Consider the following 17,245-nt stretch of genomic DNA (forward strand, 5'->3'; position numbering starts at 1 on the left):
CTTTCACCTAAATAACTACAGGTGGTGAGATAAGCTGCACAATATAATTGACCTTTCAGTATATTGTTGCACACACACCATCTATTTAGCAAATGCCCTTGTTATCAACAGCAGCCTTTTAAACTCACCTGAGCTAACAGGTATGTGAGCTGGTTACTCTGCTGCGCTTAAAATTTCTTTTTTGGTTTGCTACAATGCCTTTTCTGAAACGTTGTCTCCCTCTGCTGGAACACTGACTTCTTTCATTTAATGCCTGCAGACTATAAAAGAGAAACCAACTCAAAAAGTTTGGTTGATTAGTCTGTGGCATTCTTTTAAACTGTTGCTTATGGCGGTCTCTGTGAGCTTCTCAGTGACATTCAGCCATCCAGGTATCCCGCCTGCAGTAGACGGAATGTGTCAATGGAACGCTGGCTGCGCGTGTCATAATAGGCTCTGAGCCTTTATATACCTGCGCACAGCAGCAGCCACCTTCAGTCTGCTGCTGGACAGCCAGCAGCAGCAGCAGCAGGAGAGGTAATTAATCAGCAACCCTCCTGCTAAGGGTAGACAGCTGCTCGTTCCACCCCCCCCCGCCTTAATTGGTTCTCCTCCCTTCCAACGGTGTTGAGGCGGGTGGGAACAGCCGGGGGTTGAGGGTACTGTGCTAAAAGAGGTGGAGTTATGCAGATCTAAAACGCGTGGATTGCAGCAGCAGCAAGCCGAAAAGTGCAGGCATGTGAGGGATCTAGAGGTTGACAGCATGTCTTCTTAACGGGAGTCCAGGTGGCCATCTCCACAAATGGACTTTTCAGAATCCTTGGGTGGCACCGTAGTCGGAAACCAATTCTGGTTATCGCTTCTCGGCCTTTTGGCTAAGATCAAGTGTAGTATCTGTTCTTATCAGTTTAATATCTGATACGTCCCCTATCTGGGGACCATATATTAAATGGATTTTTAGAACAGGGAGATGGAAAAAGAGCTTGCTCTGTCCACTCCACGCATTGACCTGGTATTGCAGTATCTCCAGGACCGGTGCACCCCTTCTTTAATGCAGTTTCTAAAATCAGAAAGAACTGAATTCAATGCTTTTTGTTCATTTTGCTTGTTTGTCGGATTTTGGGATGGACTCTTTGGCTTTGCTTTTCTTCTCCTCATTGGATTTTTCATGTTAAAAGTTGCAGAAGCCAGATGACAAGCTCATTTTGGTTCAACTTCAGCAACTGTGCATTGCATTGCCATGTAATGTAATGTAATGCAATGCTATCTATCTAGCTCTCCCTCTATACTTCCTTTTGGATAAACAGACATATTAGGCATGCATTTTGGAGCTTTCACCTAAATAACTACAGGTGGTGAGATAAGCTGCACAATATAATTGACCTTTCAGTATATTGTTGCACACACACCATCTATTTAGCAAATGCCCTTGTTATCAACAGCAGCCTTTTAAACTCACCTGAGCTAACAGGTATGTGAGCTGGTTACTCTGCTGCGCTTAAAATTTCTTTTTTGGTTTGCTACAATGCCTTTCCTGAAACGTTGTCTCCCTCTGCTGGAACACTGACTTCTTTCATTTAATGCCTGCAGACTATAAAAGAGAAACCAACCCAAAAAGTTTGGTTGATTAGTCTGTGGCATTCTTTTAAACTGTTGCTTATGGCGGTCTCTGTGAGCTTCTCAGTGACATTCAGCCATCCAGGTATCCCGCCTGCAGTAGACGGAATGTGGCAATGGAACGCTGGCTGCGCGTGTCATAATAGGCTCTGAGCCTTTATATACCTGCGCACAGCAGCAGCCACCTTCAGTCTGCTGCTGGACAGCCAGCAGCAGCAGCAGCAGGAGAGGTAATTAATCAGCAACCCTCCTGCTAAGGGTAGACAGCTGCTCGTTCCACCCCCCCCCCCGCCTTAATTGGTTCTCCTCCCTTCCAACGGTGTTGAGGCGGGTGGGAACAGCCGGGGGTTGAGGGTACTGTGCTAAAAGAGGTGGAGTTATGCAGATCTAAAACGCGTGGATTGCAGCAGCAGCAAGCCGAAAAGTGCAGGCATGTGAGGGATCTAGAGGTTGACAGCATGTCTTCTTAACGGGAGTCCAGGTGGCCATCTCCACAAATGGACTTTTCAGAATCCTTGGGTGGCACCGTAGTCGGAAACCAATTCTGGTTATCGCTTCTCGGCCTTTTGGCTAAGATCAAGTGTAGTATCTGTTCTTATCAGTTTAATATCTGATACGTCCCCTATCTGGGGACCATATATTAAATGGATTTTTAGAACAGGGAGATGGAAAAAGAGCTTGCTCTGTCCACTCCACGCATTGACCTGGTATTGCAGTATCTCCAGGACCGGTGCACCCCTTCTTTAATGCAGTTTCTAAAATCAGAAAGAATTGAATTCAATGCTTTTTGTTCATTTTGCTTGTTTGTCGGATTTTGGGATGGACTCTTTGGCTTTGCTTTTCTTCTCCTCATTGGATTTTTCATGTTAAAAGTTGCAGAAGCCAGATGACAAGCTCATTTTGGTTCAACTTCAGCAACTGTGCATTGCATTGCCATGTAATGTAATGTAATGCAATGCTATCTATCTAGCTCTCCCTCTATACTTCCTTTTGGATAAACAGACATATTAGGCAAGCATTTTGGAGCTTTCACCTAAATAACTACAGGTGGTGAGATAAGCTGCACAATATAATTGACCTTTCAGTATATTGTTGCACACACACCATCTATTTAGCAAATGCCCTTGTTATCAACAGCAGCCTTTTAAACTCACCTGAGCTAACAGGTATGTGAGCTGGTTACTCTGCTGCGCTTAAAATTTCTTTTTTGGTTTGCTACAATGCCTTTTCTGAAACGTTGTCTCCCTCTGCTGGAACACTGACTTCTTTCGTTTAATGCCTGCAGACTATAAAAGAGAAACCAACCCAAAAAGTTTGGTTGATTAGTCTGTGGCATTCTTTTAAACTGTTGCTTATGGCGGTCTCTGTGAGCTTCTCAGTGACATTCAGCCATCCAGGTATCCCGCCTGCAGTAGACGGAATGTGGCAATGGAACGCTGGCTGCGCGTGTCATAATAGGCTCTGAGCCTTTATATACCTGCGCACAGCAGCAGCCACCTTCAGTCTGCTGCTGGACAGCCAGCAGCAGCAGCAGCAGGAGAGGTAATTAATCAGCAACCCTCCTGCTAAGGGTAGACAGCTGCTCGTTCCACCCCCCCCCCCGCCTTAATTGGTTCTCCTCCCTTCCAACGGTGTTGAGGCGGGTGGGAACAGCCGGGGGTTGAGGGTACTGTGCTAAAAGAGGTGGAGTTATGCAGATCTAAAACGCGTGGATTGCAGCAGCAGCAAGCCGAAAAGTGCAGGCATGTGAGGGATCTAGAGGTTGACAGCATGTCTTCTTAACGGGAGTCCAGGTGGCCATCTCCACAAATGGACTTTTCAGAATCCTTGGGTGGCACCGTAGTCGGAAACCAATTCTGGTTATCGCTTCTCGGCCTTTTGGCTAAGATCAAGTGTAGTATCTGTTCTTATCAGTTTAATATCTGATACGTCCCCTATCTGGGGACCATATATTAAATGGATTTTTAGAACAGGGAGATGGAAAAAGAGCTTGCTCTGTCCACTCCACGCATTGACCTGGTATTGCAGTATCTCCAGGACCGGTGCACCCCTTCTTTAATGCAGTTTCTAAAATCAGAAAGAATTGAATTCAATGCTTTTTGTTCATTTTGCTTGTTTGTCGGATTTTGGGATGGACTCTTTCTTTGGCTTTGCTTTTCTTCTCCTCATTGGATTTTTCATGTTAAAAGTTGCAGAAGCCAGATGACAAGCTCATTTTGGTTCAACTTCAGCAACTGTGCATTGCATTGCCATGTAATGTAATGTAATGCAATGCTATCTATCTAGCTCTCCCTCTATACTTCCTTTTGGATAAACAGACATATTAGGCAAGCATTTTGGAGCTTTCACCTAAATAACTACAGGTGGTGAGATAAGCTGCACAATATAATTGACCTTTCAGTATATTGTTGCACACACACCATCTATTTAGCAAATGCCCTTGTTATCAACAGCAGCCTTTTAAACTCACCTGAGCTAACAGGTATGTGAGCTGGTTACTCTGCTGCGCTTAAAATTTCTTTTTTGGTTTGCTACAATGCCTTTTCTGAAACGTTGTCTCCCTCTGCTGGAACACTGACTTCTTTCATTTAATGCCTGCAGACTATAAAATATAAATCAACCCAAAAAGTTTGGTTGATTAGTCTGTGGCATTCTTTTAAACTGTTGCTTATGGCGGTCTCTGTGAGCTTCTCAGTGACATTCAGCCATCCAGGTATCCTGCCTGCAGTAGACGGAATGTGGCAATGGAACGCTGGCTGCGCGTGTCATAATAGGCTCTGAGCCTTTATATACCTGCGCACAGCAGCAGCCACCTTCAGTCTGCTGCTGGACAGCCAGCAGCAGCAGCAGCAGGAGAGGTAATTAATCAGCAACCCTCCTGCTAAGGGTAGACAGCTGCTCGTTCCACCCCCCCCCCGCCTTAATTGGTTCTCCTCCCTTCCAACGGTGTTGAGGCGGGTGGGAACAGCCGGGGGTTGAGGGTACTGTGCTAAAAGAGGTGGAGTTATGCAGATCTAAAACGCGTGGATTGCAGCAGCAGCAAGCCGAAAAGTGCAGGCATGTGAGGGATCTAGAGGTTGACAGCATGTCTTCTTAACGGGAGTCCAGGTGGCCATCTCCACAAATGGACTTTTCAGAATCCTTGGGTGGCACCGTAGTCGGAAACCAATTCTGGTTATCGCTTCTCGGCCTTTTGGCTAAGATCAAGTGTAGTATCTGTTCTTATCAGTTTAATATCTGATACGTCCCCTATCTGGGGACCATATATTAAATGGATTTTTAGAACAGGGAGATGGAAAAAGAGCTTGCTCTGTCCACTCCACGCATTGACCTGGTATTGCAGTATCTCCAGGACCGGTGCACCCCTTCTTTAATGCAGTTTCTAAAATCAGAAAGAACTGAATTCAATGCTTTTTGTTCATTTTGCTTGTTTGTCGGATTTTGGGATGGACTCTTTGGCTTTGCTTTTCTTCTCCTCATTGGATTTTTCATGTTAAAAGTTGCAGAAGCCAGATGACAAGCTCATTTTGGTTCAACTTCAGCAACTGTGCATTGCATTGCCATGTAATGTAATGTAATGCAATGCTATCTATCTAGCTCTCCCTCTATACTTCCTTTTGGATAAACAGACATATTAGGCATGCATTTTGGAGCTTTCACCTAAATAACTACAGGTGGTGAGATAAGCTGCACAATATAATTGACCTTTCAGTATATTGTTGCACACACACCATCTATTTAGCAAATGCCCTTGTTATCAACAGCAGCCTTTTAAACTCACCTGAGCTAACAGGTATGTGAGCTGGTTACTCTGCTGCGCTTAAAATTTCTTTTTTGGTTTGCTACAATGCCTTTTCTGAAACGTTGTCTCCCTCTGCTGGAACACTGACTTCTTTCATTTAATGCCTGCAGACTATAAAAGAGAAACCAACCCAAAAAGTTTGGTTGATTAGTCTGTGGCATTCTTTTAAACTGTTGCTTATGGCGGTCTCTGTGAGCTTCTCAGTGACATTCAGCCATCCAGGTATCCCGCCTGCAGTAGACGGAATGTGGCAATGGAACGCTGGCTGCGCGTGTCATAATAGGCTCTGAGCCTTTATATACCTGCGCACAGCAGCAGCCACCTTCAGTCTGCTGCTGGACAGCCAGCAGCAGCAGCAGCAGGAGAGGTAATTAATCAGCAACCCTCCTGCTAAGGGTAGACAGCTGCTCGTTCCACCCCCCCCCCGCCTTAATTGGTTCTCCTCCCTTCCAACGGTGTTGAGGTGGGTGGGAAGAGCCGGGGGTTGAGGGTACTGTGCTAAAAGAGGTGGAGTTATGCAGATCTAAAACGCGTGGATTGCAGCAGCAGCAAGCCGAAAAGTGCAGGCATGTGAGGGATCTAGAGGTTGACAGCATGTCTTCTTAACGGGAGTCCAGGTGGCCATCTCCACAAATGGACTTTTCAGAATCCTTGGGTGGCACCGTAGTCGGAAACCAATTCTGGTTATCGCTTCTCGGCCTTTTGGCTAAGATCAAGTGTAGTATCTGTTCTTATCAGTTTAATATCTGATACGTCCCCTATCTGGGGACCATATATTAAATGGATTTTTAGAACAGGGAGATGGAAAAAGAGCTTGCTCTGTCCACTCCACGCATTGACCTGGTATTGCAGTATCTCCAGGACCGGTGCACCCCTTCTTTAATGCAGTTTCTAAAATCAGAAAGAATTGAATTCAATGCTTTTTGTTCATTTTGCTTGTTTGTCGGATTTTGGGATGGACTCTTTGGCTTTGCTTTTCTTCTCCTCATTGGATTTTTCATGTTAAAAGTTGCAGAAGCCAGATGACAAGCTCATTTTGGTTCAACTTCAGCAACTGTGCATTGCATTGCCATGTAATGTAATGCAATGCTATCTATCTAGCTCTCCCTCTATACTTCCTTTTGGATAAACAGACATATTAGGCAAGCATTTTGGAGCTTTCACCTAAATAACTACAGGTGGTGAGATAAGCTGCACAATATAATTGACCTTTCAGTATATTGTTGCACACACACCATCTATTTAGCAAATGCCCTTGTTATCAACAGCAGCCTTTTAAACTCACCTGAGCTAACAGGTATGTGAGCTGGTTACTCTGCTGCGCTTAAAATTTCTTTTTTGGTTTGCTACAATGCCTTTTCTGAAACGTTGTCTCCCTCTGCTGGAACACTGACTTCTTTCATTTAATGCCTGCAGACTATAAAAGAGAAACCAACCCAAAAAGTTTGGTTGATTAGTCTGTGGCATTCTTTTAAACTGTTGCTTATGGCGGTCTCTGTGAGCTTCTCAGTGACATTCAGCCATCCAGGTATCCCGCCTGCAGTAGACGGAATGTGGCAATGGAACGCTGGCTGCGCGTGTCATAATAGGCTCTGAGCCTTTATATACCTGCGCACAGCAGCAGCCACCTTCAGTCTGCTGCTGGACAGCCAGCAGCAGCAGCAGCAGGAGAGGTAATTAATCAGCAACCCTCCTGCTAAGGGTAGACAGCTGCTCGTTCCACCCCCCCCCGCCTTAATTGGTTCTCCTCCCTTCCAACGGTGTTGAGGCGGGTGGGAACAGCCGGGGGTTGAGGGTACTGTGCTAAAAGAGGTGGAGTTATGCAGATCTAAAACGCGTGGATTGCAGCAGCAGCAAGCCGAAAAGTGCAGGCATGTGAGGGATCTAGAGGTTGACAGCATGTCTTCTTAACGGGAGTCCAGGTGGCCATCTCCACAAATGGACTTTTCAGAATCCTTGGGTGGCACCGTAGTCGGAAACCAATTCTGGTTATCGCTTCTCGGCCTTTTGGCTAAGATCAAGTGTAGTATCTGTTCTTATCAGTTTAATATCTGATACGTCCCCTATCTGGGGACCATATATTAAATGGATTTTTAGAACAGGGAGATGGAAAAAGAGCTTGCTCTGTCCACTCCACGCATTGACCTGGTATTGCAGTATCTCCAGGACCGGTGCACCCCTTCTTTAATGCAGTTTCTAAAATCAGAAAGAATTGAATTCAATGCTTTTTGTTCATTTTGCTTGTTTGTCGGATTTTGGGATGGACTCTTTGGCTTTGCTTTTCTTCTCCTCATTGGATTTTTCATGTTAAAAGTTGCAGAAGCCAGATGACAAGCTCATTTTGGTTCAACTTCAGCAACTGTGCATTGCATTGCCATGTAATGTAATGTAATGCAATGCTATCTATCTAGCTCTCCCTCTATACTTCCTTTTGGATAAACAGACATATTAGGCAAGCATTTTGGAGCTTTCACCTAAATAACTACAGGTGGTGAGATAAGCTGCACAATATAATTGACCTTTCAGTATATTGTTGCACACACACCATCTATTTAGCAAATGCCCTTGTTATCAACAGCAGCCTTTTAAACTCACCTGAGCTAACAGGTATGTGCGCTGGTTACTCTGCTGCGCTTAAAATTTCTTTTTTGGTTTGCTACAATGCCTTTTCTGAAACGTTGTCTCCCTCTGCTGGAACACTGACTTCTTTCATTTAATGCCTGCAGACTATAAAAGAGAAACCAACCCAAAAAGTTTGGTTGATTAGTCTGTGGCATTCTTTTAAACTGTTGCTTATGGCGGTCTCTGTGAGCTTCTCAGTGACATTCAGCCATCCAGGTATCCCGCCTGCAGTAGACGGAATGTGGCAATGGAACGCTGGCTGCGCGTGTCATAATAGGCTCTGAGCCTTTATATACCTGCACACAGCAGCAGCCACCTTCAGTCTGCTGCTGGACAGCCAGCAGCAGCAGCAGCAGGAGAGGTAATTAATCAGCAACCCTCCTGCTAAGGGTAGACAGCTGCTCGTTCCACCCCCCCCCCCCCCGCCTTAATTGGTTCTCCTCCCTTCCAACGGTGTTGAGGCGGGTGGGAACAGCCGGGGGTTGAGGGTACTGTGCTAAAAGAGGTGGAGTTATGCAGATCTAAAACGCGTGGATTGCAGCAGCAGCAAGCCGAAAAGTGCAGGCATGTGAGGGATCTAGAGGTTGACAGCATGTCTTCTTAACGGGAGTCCAGGTGGCCATCTCCACAAATGGACTTTTCAGAATCCTTGGGTGGCACCGTAGTTGGAAACCAATTCTGGTTATCGCTTCTCGGCCTTTTGGCTAAGATCAAGTGTAGTATCTGTTCTTATCAGTTTAATATCTGATACGTCCCCTATCTGGGGACCATATATTAAATGGATTTTTAGAACAGGGAGATGGAAAAAGAGCTTGCTCTGTCCACTCCACGCATTGACCTGGTATTGCAGTATCTCCAGGACCGGTGCACCCCTTCTTTAATGCAGTTTCTAAAATCAGAAAGAATTGAATTCAATGCTTTTTGTTCATTTTGCTTGTTTGTCGGATTTTGGGATGGACTCTTTGGCTTTGCTTTTCTTCTCCTCATTGGATTTTTCATGTTAAAAGTTGCAGAAGCCAGATGTCAAGCTCATTTTGGTTCAACTTCAGCAACTGTGCATTGCATTGCCATGTAATGTAATGTAATGCAATGCTATCTATCTAGCTCTCCCTCTATACTTCCTTTTGGATAAACAGACATATTAGGCAAGCATTTTGGAGCTTTCACCTAAATAACTACAGGTGGTGAGATAAGCTGCACAATATAATTGACCTTTCAGTATATTGTTGCACACACACCATCTATTTAGCAAATGCCCTTGTTATCAACAGCAGCCTTTTAAACTCACCTGAGCTAACAGGTATGTGAGCTGGTTACTCTGCTGCGCTTAAAATTTCTTTTTTGGTTTGCTACAATGCCTTTTCTGAAACGTTGTCTCCCTCTGCTGGAACACTGACTTCTTTCATTTAATGCCTGCAGACTATAAAAGAGAAACCAACCCAAAAAGTTTGGTTGATTAGTCTGTGGCATTCTTTTAAACTGTTGCTTATGGCGGTCTCTGTGAGCTTCTCAGTGACATTCAGCCATCCAGGTATCCCGCCTGCAGTAGACGGAATGTGGCAATGGAACGCTGGCTGCGCGTGTCATAATAGGCTCTGAGCCTTTATATACCTGCGCACAGCAGCAGCCACCTTCAGTCTGCTGCTGGACAGCCAGCAGCAGCAGCAGCAGGAGAGGTAATTAATCAGCAACCCTCCTGCTAAGGGTAGACAGCTGCTCGTTCCACCCCCCCCCCCCCGCCTTAATTGGTTCTCCTCCCTTCCAACGGTGTTGAGGCGGGTGGGAACAGCCGGGGGTTGAGGGTACTGTGCTAAAAGAGGTGGAGTTATGCAGATCTAAAACGCGTGGATTGCAGCAGCAGCAAGCCGAAAAGTGCAGGCATGTGAGGGATCTAGAGGTTGACAGCATGTCTTCTTAACGGGAGTCCAGGTGGCCATCTCCACAAATGGACTTTTCAGAATCCTTGGGTGGCACCGTAGTCGGAAACCAATTCTGGTTATCGCTTCTCGGCCTTTTGGCTAAGATCAAGTGTAGTATCTGTTCTTATCAGTTTAATATCTGATACGTCCCCTATCTGGGGACCATATATTAAATGGATTTTTAGAACAGGGAGATGGAAAAAGAGCTTGCTCTGTCCACTCCACGCATTGACCTGGTATTGCAGTATCTCCAGGACCGGTGCACCCCTTCTTTAATGCAGTTTCTAAAATCAGAAAGAATTGAATTCAATGCTTTTTGTTCATTTTGCTTGTTTGTCGGATTTTGGGATGGACTCTTTGGCTTTGCTTTTCTTCTCCTCATTGGATTTTTCATGTTAAAAGTTGCAGAAGCCAGATGACAAGCTCATTTTGGTTCAACTTCAGCAACTGTGCATTGCATTGCCATGTAATGTAATGTAATGCAATGCTATCTATCTAGCTCTCCCTCTATACTTCCTTTTGGATAAACAGACATATTAGGCAAGCATTTTGGAGCTTTCACCTAAATAACTACAGGTGGTGAGATAAGCTGCACAATATAATTGACCTTTCAGTATATTGTTGCACACACACCATCTATTTAGCAAATGCCCTTGTTATCAACAGCAGCCTTTTAAACTCACCTGAGCTAACAGGTATGTGAGCTGGTTACTCTGCTGCGCTTAAAATTTCTTTTTTGGTTTGCTACAATGCCTTTTCTGAAACGTTGTCTCCCTCTGCTGGAACACTGACTTCTTTCATTTAATGCCTGCAGACTATAAAAGAGAAACCAACCCAAAAAGTTTGGTTGATTAGTCTGTGGCATTCTTTTAAACTGTTGCTTATGGCGGTCTCTGTGAGCTTCTCAGTGACATTCAGCCATCCAGGTATCCCGCCTGCAGTAGACGGAATGTGGCAATGGAACGCTGGCTGCGCGTGTCATAATAGGCTCTGAGCCTTTATATACCTGCGCACAGCAGCAGCCACCTTCAGTCTGCTGCTGGACAGCCAGCAGCAGCAGCAGCAGGAGAGGTAATTAATCAGCAACCCTCCTGCTAAGGGTAGACAGCTGCTCGTTCCACCCCCCCCCGCCTTAATTGGTTCTCCTCCCTTCCAACGGTGTTGAGGCGGGTGGGAACAGCCGGGGGTTGAGGGTACTGTGCTAAAAGAGGTGGAGTTATGCAGATCTAAAACGCGTGGATTGCAGCAGCAGCAAGCCGAAAAGTGCAGGCATGTGAGGGATCTAGAGGTTGACAGCATGTCTTCTTAACGGGAGTCCAGGTGGCCATCTCCACAAATGGACTTTTCAGAATCCTTGGGTGGCACCGTAGTCGGAAACCAATTCTGGTTATCGCTTCTCGGCCTTTTGGCTAAGATCAAGTGTAGTATCTGTTCTTATCAGTTTAATATCTGATACGTCCCCTATCTGGGGACCATATATTAAATGGATTTTTAGAACAGGGAGATGGAAAAAGAGCTTGCTCTGTCCACTCCACGCATTGACCTGGTATTGCAGTATCTCCAGGACCGGTGCACCCCTTCTTTAATGCAGTTTCTAAAATCAGAAAGAATTGAATTCAATGCTTTTTGTTCATTTTGCTTGTTTGTCGGATTTTGGGATGGACTCTTTGGCTTTGCTTTTCTTCTCCTCATTTGATTTTTCATGTTAAAAGTTGCAGAAGCCAGATGACAAGCTCATTTTGGTTCAACTTCAGCAACTGTGCATTGCATTGCCATGTAATGTAATGTAATGCAATGCTATCTATCTAGCTCTCCCTCTATACTTCCTTTTGGATAAACAGACATATTAGGCAAGCATTTTGGAGCTTTCACCTAAATAACTACAGGTGGTGAGATAAGCTGCACAATATAATTGACCTTTCAGTATATTGTTGCACACACACCATCTATTTAGCAAATGCCCTTGTTATCAACAGCAGCCTTTTAAACTCACCTGAGCTAACAGGTATGTGAGCTGGTTACTCTGCTGCGCTTAAAATTTATTTTTTTTTGGTTTGCTACAATGCCTTTTCTGAAACGTTGTCTCCCTCTGCTGGAACACTGACTTCTTTCATTTAATGCCTGCAGACTATAAAAGAGAAACCAACCCAAAAAGTTTGGTTGATTAGTCTGTGGCATTCTTTTAAACTGTTGCTTATGGCGGTCTCTGTGAGCTTCTCAGTGACATTCAGCCATCCAGGTATCCCGCCTGCAGTAGACGGAATGTGGCAATGGAACGCTGGCTGCGCGTGTCATAATAGGCTCTGAGCCTTTATATACCTGCGCACAGCAGCAGCCACCTTCAGTCTGCTGCTGGACAGCCAGCAGCAGCAGCAGCAGGAGAGGTAATTAATCAGCAACCCTCCTGCTAAGGGTAGACAGCTGCTCGTTCCACCCCCCCCCCGCCTTAATTGGTTCTCCTCCCTTCCAACGGTGTTGAGGCGGGTGGGAACAGCCGGGGGTTGAGGGTACTGTGCTAAAAGAGGTGGAGTTATGCAGATCTAAAACGCGTGGATTGCAGCAGCAGCAAGCCGAAAAGTGCAGGCATGTGAGGGATCTAGAGGTTGACAGCATGTCTTCTTAACGGGAGTCCAGGTGGCCATCTCCACAAATGGACTTTTCAGAATCCTTGGGTGGCACCGTAGTCGGAAACCAATTCTGGTTATCGCTTCTCGGCCTTTTGGCTAAGATCAAGTGTAGTATCTGTTCTTATCAGTTTAATATCTGATACGTCCCCTATCTGGGGACCATATATTAAATGGATTTTTAGAACAGGGAGATGGAAAAAGAGCTTGCTCTGTCCACTCCACGCATTGACCTGGTATTGCAGTATCTCCAGGACCGGTGCACCCCTTCTTTAATGCAGTTTCTAAAATCAGAAAGAATTGAATTCAATGCTTTTTGTTCATTTTGCTTGTTTGTCGGATTTTGGGATGGACTCTTTGGCTTTGCTTTTCTTCTCCTCATTGGATTTTTCATGTTAAAAGTTGCAGAAGCCAGATGACAAGCTCATTTTGGTTCAACTTCAGCAACTGTGCATTGCATTGCCATGTAATGTAATGTAATGCAATGCTATCTATCTAGCTCTCCCTCTATACTTCCTTTTGGATAAACAGACATATTAGGCAAGCATTTTGGAGCTTTCACCTAAATAACTACAGGTGGTGAGATAAGCTGCACAATATAATTGACCTTTCAGTATATTGTTGCACACACACCATCTATTTAGCAAATGCCCTTGTTATCAACAGCAGCCTTTTAAACTCACCTGAGCTAACAGGTATGTGAGCTGGTTACTCTGCTGCGCTTAAAATTTCTTTTTTGGTTTGCTACAATGCCTTTTCTGAAACGTTGTCTCCCTCTGCTGGAACACTGACTTCTTTCATTTAATGCCTGCAGACTATAAAAGAGAAACCAACCCAAAAAGTTTGGTTGATTAGTCTGTGGCATTCTTTTAAACTGTTGCTTATGGCGGTCTCTGTGAGCTTCTCAGTGACATTCAGCCATCCAGGTATCCCGCCTGCAGTAGACGGAATGTGGCAATGGAACGCTGGCTGCGCGTGTCATAATAGGCTCTGAGCCTTTATATACCTGCGCACAGCAGCAGCCACCTTCAGTCTGCTGCTGGACAGCCAGCAGCAGCAGCAGCAGGAGAGGTAATTAATCAGCAACCCTCCTGCTAAGGGTAGACAGCTGCTCGTTCCACCCCCCCCCGCCTTAATTGGTTCTCCTCCCTTCCAACGGTGTTGAGGCGGGTGGGAACAGCCGGGGGTTGAGGGTACTGTGCTAAAAGAGGTGGAGTTATGCAGATCTAAAACGCGTGGATTGCAGCAGCAGCAAGCCGAAAAGTGCAGGCATGTGAGGGATCTAGAGGTTGACAGCATGTCTTCTTAACGGGAGTCCAGGTGGCCATCTCCACAAATGGACTTTTCAGAATCCTTGGGTGGCACCGTAGTCGGAAACCAATTCTGGTTATCGCTTCTCGGCCTTTTGGCTAAGATCAAGTGTAGTATCTGTTCTTATCAGTTTAATATCTGATACGTCCCCTATCTGGGGACCATATATTAAATGGATTTTTAGAACAGGGAGATGGAAAAAGAGCTTGCTCTGTCCACTCCACGCATTGACCTGGTATTGCAGTATCTCCAGGACCGGTGCACCCCTTCTTTAATGCAGTTTCTAAAATCAGAAAGAATTGAATTCAATGCTTTTTGTTCATTTTGCTTGTTTGTCGGATTTTGGGATGGACTCTTTGGCTTTGCTTTTCTTCTCCTCATTGGATTTTTCATGTTAAAAGTTGCAGAAGCCAGATGACAAGCTCATTTTGGTTCAACTTCAGCAACTGTGCATTGCATTGCCATGTAATGTAATGTAATGCAATGCTATCTATCTAGCTCTCCCTCTATACTTCCTTTTGGATAAACAGACATATTAGGCAAGCATTTTGGAGCTTTCACCTAAATAACTACAGGTGGTGAGATAAGCTGCACAATATAATTGACCTTTCAGTATATTGTTGCACACACACCATCTATTTAGCAAATGCCCTTGTTATCAACAGCAGCCTTTTAAACTCACCTGAGCTAACAGGTATGTGAGCTGGTTACTCTGCTGCGCTTAAAATTTCTTTTTTGGTTTGCTACAATGCCTTTTCTGAAACGTTGTCTCCCTCTGCTGGAACACTGACTTCTTTCATTTAATGCCTGCAGACTATAAAAGAGAAACCAACCCAAAAAGTTTGGTTGATTAGTCTGTGGCATTCTTTTAAACTGTTGCTTATGGCGGTCTCTGTGAGCTTCTCAGTGACATTCAGCCATCCAGGTATCCCGCCTGCAGTAGACGGAATGTGGCAATGGAACGCTGGCTGCGCGTGTCATAATAGGCTCTGAGCCTTTATATACCTGCGCACAGCAGCAGCCACCTTCAGTCTGCTGCTGGACAGCCAGCAGCAGCAGCAGCAGGAGAGGTAATTAATCAGCAACCCTCCTGCTAAGGGTAGACAGCTGCTCGTTCCACCCCCCCCCCCGCCTTAATTGGTTCTCCTCCCTTCCAACGGTGTTGAGGCGGGTGGGAACAGCCGGGGGTTGAGGGTACTGTGCTAAAAGAGGTGGAGTTATGCAGATCTAAAACGCGTGGATTGCAGCAGCAGCAAGCCGAAAAGTGCAGGCATGTGAGGGATCTAGAGGTTGACAGCATGTCTTCTTAACGGGAGTCCAGGTGGCCATCTCCACAAATGGACTTTTCAGAATCCTTGGGTGGCACCGTAGTCGGAAACCAATTCTGGTTATCGCTTCTCGGCCTTTTGGCTAAGATCAAGTGTAGTATCTGTTCTTATCAGTTTAATATCTGATACGTCCCCTATCTGGGGACCATATATTAAATGGATTTTTAGAACAGGGAGATGGAAAAAGAGCTTGCTCTGTCCACTCCACGCATTGACCTGGTATTGCAGTATCTCCAGGACCGGTGCACCCCTTCTTTAATGCAGTTTCTAAAATCAGAAAGAATTGAATTCAATGCTTTTTGTTCATTTTGCTTGTTTGTCGGATTTTGGGATGGACTCTTTGGCTTTGCTTTTCTTCTCCTCATTGGATTTTTCATGTTAAAAGTTGCAGAAGCCAGATGACAAGCTCATTTTGGTTCAACTTCAGCAACTGTGCATTGCATTGCCATGTAATGTAATGTAATGCAATGCTATCTATCTAGCTCTCCCTCTATACTTCCTTTTGGATAAACAGACATATTAGGCAAGCATTTTGGAGCTTTCACCTAAATAACTACAGGTGGTGAGATAAGCTGCACAATATAATTGACCTTTCAGTATATTGTTGCACACACACCATCTATTTAGCAAATGCCCTTGTTATCAACAGCAGCCTTTTAAACTCACCTGAGCTAACAGGTATGTGAGCTGGTTACTCTGCTGCGCTTAAAATTTCTTTTTTGGTTTGCTACAATGCCTTTTCTGAAACGTTGTCTCCCTCTGCTGGAACACTGACTTCTTTCATTTAATGCCTGCAGACTATAAAAGAGAAACCAACCCAAAAAGTTTGGTTGATTAGTCTGTGGCATTCTTTTAAACTGTTGCTTATGGCGGTCTCTGTGAGCTTCTCAGTGACATTCAGCCATCCAGGTATCCCGCCTGCAGTAGACGGAATGTGGCAATGGAACGCTGGCTGCGCGTGTCATAATAGGCTCTGAGCCTTTATATACCTGCGCACAGCAGCAGCCACCTTCAGTCTGCTGCTGGACAGCCAGCAGCAGCAGCAGGAGAGGTAATTAATCAGCAACCCTCCTGCTAAGGGTAGACAGCTGCTCGTTCCACCCCCCCCCCCGCCTTAATTGGTTCTCCTCCCTTCCAACGGTGTTGAGGCGGGTGGGAACAGCCGGGGGTTGAGGGTACTGTGCTAAAAGAGGTGGAGTTATGCAGATCTAAAACGCGTGGATTGCAGCAGCAGCAAGCCGAAAAGTGCAGGCATGTGAGGGATCTAGAGGTTGACAGCATGTCTTCTTAACGGGAGTCCAGGTGGCCATCTCCACAAATGGACTTTTCAGAATCCTTGGGTGGCACCGTAGTCGGAAACCAATTCTGGTTATCGCTTCTCGGCCTTTTGGCTAAGATCAAGTGTAGTATCTTTCGAAAAGGCGGTTTTGGATGTTGGCCGCCCTAGTAGATTGATACATTATGCACACTGGGGTTTAGGCGCTTGTTAGTACGCCAGGTGGCTAATATAGTCATCTGGTGGAAAGCATGGCCCCCCAGGATCGACGCCATTGGGCCGGGGAAGATCGAAAGCCCGAAGTGTGAAGTGCCCCAGGAGTGGTGACCCTGGGGTGCCTTAACTCACTGGGATTGGGAACCCCACTTGAGTTTATGGCACATTTGCACAAGCACTTCAAATTTTCTTTCTTTGCACACACCCTTATTCCGGGCCTTCTGGCCTTAGGATGGGGAATTTTTCAATTCCCGGTTGAAGGTCCGGGCAGTATTATACTGTGAAACCTTCACTATTTATTTAATTTCTTTGTCACTGTGTGTCCACTTATTCACGTGTGTCACGTCCTACTAGGATTTTGTCGGGATGCGGTTCCCTTACGGGTTCCTCTCTTGGCAGGTCTAGGGGGGGAGTGTGTGGCCATCAGGTTCCGCTCCCCCCTGAACCCCCCTGGCTCTCCTCTTTCGGGAGGAGAGCGTTGTTGGCTCCCCTCTTCCGGGAGGGGAGCACAGTCTTTGGCTCCCAGTGCCTTGTTCGGGTGAGAACTCGGG

The 17,245-nt window shown here is 45.6% G+C and overlaps 12 non-coding genes and 1 pseudogene across 12 annotated transcripts; all 13 read left to right on the plus strand.

Moving 5' to 3' along the window:
• The first annotated feature begins 834 nt into the window (after positions 1-834).
• Positions 835-1,025, plus strand: LOC141215522 (U2 spliceosomal RNA). Its single transcript, XR_012284586.1, has one exon. It is a non-coding gene; the product is annotated as a U2 spliceosomal RNA (small nuclear RNA).
• A 1,121-nt stretch (positions 1,026-2,146) lies between these two features.
• Positions 2,147-2,337, plus strand: LOC141215523 (U2 spliceosomal RNA). The gene has a single exon (XR_012284587.1). It is a non-coding gene; the product is annotated as a U2 spliceosomal RNA (small nuclear RNA).
• Positions 2,338-3,458: 1,121 nt separating this feature from the next.
• LOC141215524 (U2 spliceosomal RNA) lies at positions 3,459-3,649 on the plus strand. Its single transcript, XR_012284588.1, has one exon. It is a non-coding gene; the product is annotated as a U2 spliceosomal RNA (small nuclear RNA).
• A 1,124-nt stretch (positions 3,650-4,773) lies between these two features.
• On the plus strand, positions 4,774-4,964 carry LOC141215526 (U2 spliceosomal RNA). Its single transcript, XR_012284589.1, has one exon. It is a non-coding gene; the product is annotated as a U2 spliceosomal RNA (small nuclear RNA).
• Positions 4,965-6,084: 1,120 nt separating this feature from the next.
• On the plus strand, positions 6,085-6,275 carry LOC141215527 (U2 spliceosomal RNA). The gene has a single exon (XR_012284590.1). It is a non-coding gene; the product is annotated as a U2 spliceosomal RNA (small nuclear RNA).
• A 1,114-nt stretch (positions 6,276-7,389) lies between these two features.
• Positions 7,390-7,580, plus strand: LOC141215528 (U2 spliceosomal RNA). The gene has a single exon (XR_012284591.1). It is a non-coding gene; the product is annotated as a U2 spliceosomal RNA (small nuclear RNA).
• A 1,124-nt stretch (positions 7,581-8,704) lies between these two features.
• On the plus strand, positions 8,705-8,895 carry LOC141215530 (U2 spliceosomal RNA). Its single transcript, XR_012284593.1, has one exon. It is a non-coding gene; the product is annotated as a U2 spliceosomal RNA (small nuclear RNA).
• A 1,123-nt stretch (positions 8,896-10,018) lies between these two features.
• LOC141215531 (U2 spliceosomal RNA) lies at positions 10,019-10,209 on the plus strand. Its single transcript, XR_012284594.1, has one exon. It is a non-coding gene; the product is annotated as a U2 spliceosomal RNA (small nuclear RNA).
• Positions 10,210-11,328: 1,119 nt separating this feature from the next.
• LOC141215532 (U2 spliceosomal RNA) lies at positions 11,329-11,519 on the plus strand. The gene has a single exon (XR_012284595.1). It is a non-coding gene; the product is annotated as a U2 spliceosomal RNA (small nuclear RNA).
• Positions 11,520-12,642: 1,123 nt separating this feature from the next.
• LOC141215533 (U2 spliceosomal RNA) lies at positions 12,643-12,833 on the plus strand. The gene has a single exon (XR_012284596.1). It is a non-coding gene; the product is annotated as a U2 spliceosomal RNA (small nuclear RNA).
• Positions 12,834-13,952: 1,119 nt separating this feature from the next.
• On the plus strand, positions 13,953-14,143 carry LOC141215534 (U2 spliceosomal RNA). Its single transcript, XR_012284597.1, has one exon. It is a non-coding gene; the product is annotated as a U2 spliceosomal RNA (small nuclear RNA).
• Positions 14,144-15,264: 1,121 nt separating this feature from the next.
• Positions 15,265-15,455, plus strand: LOC141215535 (U2 spliceosomal RNA). Its single transcript, XR_012284598.1, has one exon. It is a non-coding gene; the product is annotated as a U2 spliceosomal RNA (small nuclear RNA).
• Positions 15,456-16,573: 1,118 nt separating this feature from the next.
• LOC141216958 (U2 spliceosomal RNA) lies at positions 16,574-16,665 on the plus strand (annotated as a pseudogene).
• The last annotated feature ends 580 nt before the right edge of the window (positions 16,666-17,245 follow it).

The sequence above is a fragment of the Phyllobates terribilis genome, unplaced genomic scaffold, assembly GCF_046119375.1.
Source record: "Phyllobates terribilis strain yellow unplaced genomic scaffold, ASM4611937v1 Scaffold_236__1_contigs__length_3049075, whole genome shotgun sequence".
In the NCBI taxonomy this organism is placed as follows: domain Eukaryota; kingdom Metazoa; phylum Chordata; class Amphibia; order Anura; family Dendrobatidae; genus Phyllobates; species Phyllobates terribilis.